This window comes from Bubalus kerabau, chromosome 7 (assembly GCF_029407905.1).
Source record: "Bubalus kerabau isolate K-KA32 ecotype Philippines breed swamp buffalo chromosome 7, PCC_UOA_SB_1v2, whole genome shotgun sequence".
NCBI classification, from domain to species: Eukaryota; Metazoa; Chordata; class Mammalia; order Artiodactyla; family Bovidae; genus Bubalus; species Bubalus kerabau.
In genome coordinates, this window is record NC_073630.1 from 53,784,864 (window position 1) to 53,787,088 (window position 2,225).

A 2,225-nucleotide genomic window follows, 5' to 3' on the forward strand; every position below is an offset into this window, starting at 1 on the left:
GAAAGGGATAGGAATACCAGACCACCTGACCTTCTTCTTGAGAAACCTGTATGCAGGTCAGGAAGCAACAGTTAGAACTGGACATGGAACAACAGGCTGGTTCCAAATAGGAAAAGGAGTTCGTCAAGGCTGTATATTGTCACCCTGCTTATTTAACTTATATGCATAGTACATCATGAGAAACTCTGGACTGGAAGAAGCACAAGCTGGAATCAAGATTGCCGGGAGAAATATCAATAACCTCAGATATGGAGATGACACCACCCTTATGGCAGAAAGTGAAGAGAACTAAAGAGCCTCTTGATGAAAGTGAAAGAGGAGAGTGAAAAAGTTGGCTTAAAGCTCAACATTCAGAAAACGAAGATCATGGCATCTGGTCCCATCACTTCATGGGAAATAGATAGGGAAACAGTAGAAACAGTGTCAAACTTATTTTGGGGGACTCCAAAATCACTGCAGATAGTGACTGCAGCCATGAAATTAAAAGACGCTTACTCCTTGGAAGAAAAGTTTTGAGTAACCTAGATAGCATAATGAAAAGCAAAGACATTACTTTGCCAACAAAGGTCCATCTAGTCAAAGCTTGGTTTTTCCCGTGGTCATGTATGGATGTGAGAGTTGGACTATGAAGAAAGCTGAGGGCCAAAGAATTGATGCTTTTGAACTGTGGTGTTGGAGAAGACTCTTGAGAGTCCCTTGGACTGCAAGGAGATCCAACCAGTCCATTCTGAAGGAGATCAGCCCTGGGTGTTCTTTGGAAGGAATGATGCCTAAGCTGAAACTCCAGTACTTTGGCCACCTTATGCAAAGAGTTGACTCATTGGAAAAGACTCTGATGCTGGGAGGGATTGGGGGCAAGAGGAAAAGGGGACGACAGAGGATGAGATGGCTGGATGGCATCACCGACTCGATAGACATGGGTTTTTGTGAACTCCAGGAGTTGGTGATGGACAGAGAGGCCTGGCGTGCTGCGATTCATTGGGTCGCAAAGCGTTGGACACGACTGAGAGACTGAACTGACTGATGTGTTCTTGTTACAAAACAGTGCCCCTTCTTTTCAAGTTAAATAAGTAACTTTACCATTTCTTATAATAAAAGCTTAGTGGTGATGAACTCTTTTAATTTTTCTTGTCTGGAAAATTTCTTTACATTCTGAATAACTTTATTGGAAGAATATTCTTGTTGGAATTTTTTTGTGTGTCTTTTTCATCATTTTTAACATATCACGTCATTCTCTTCTGGCCTACAAATTTTGTTCTGAATGATTTGCTGAGTCTTATAGTCCTGCCATCTATGTAACACATTGTTTTAGTCTTTCTACTTCTAATGTTGTCTGCTTGTTTTTAACTTTTGTTATATTAATTATAATATGTTTTGGTGTGGGTCTCCTTGGGATTTCCAGGTAGCTCAGTGGTAAAAAATTCATCTGCCTATGCAGGGGACACAGGTTCAACCTCTGGGTCTGGAACATTCCCTGGAGGAAGAAATGGCAACCCAATCCAGTATCCTTGCCTGGAATATCCCATGGACAGAGGAGCCTGGCAGGATGCAGTCCACAGGGCTGGAAGGATTTGGACATGGGTGAGTGACTGAGCACACACACACACACACACACACACATATATATATATATATATATTTTAATTCTCTAGGCTTCTCCAGTCTAGATGCTTGTTTCCTTCCCCAAGTTAGCAAAGTTTTTCAGTCATTTTTTCATGTAAGATTTCTGCCACTTTCTCTGTCTCTTCTACTTCTAGGAGTCCTGTATCATATCATTTAAAATGATGATTAGCTTCCTTGAAAGACTGCTAAGATTGTGAATAAAATACCTTCGAGGACACACATCCAAAATTAAAAGAGTATTTAAAATTCTGTACAACTTGCTAAAATTCGGTTATATATATTTGCCCATTCCTAAAATATGTGCTAAATGAAGGCTGCAATTCAATTTTATTTTTTACTTTTTACACATATGAATACAGACTCATAACATTCAAGCTGCTTTTTTCTTAAGGTCCTGTTCACAATGTGAAGAAATATGACATTCTAAATCCACCTTAGTATTCTCTCTTCCATTTGTTTCTATAAAAGCATTTAATCAAAAGTGATGGAATCATTTTTATACCAAATAATTTCACTTATTATTCTTAATAGAAAGAGAATTTCACTTTGCCTAGCCTAGTTTACTTTTCAAAGCTGTCCTGGATATATTACCTCATTTTTTA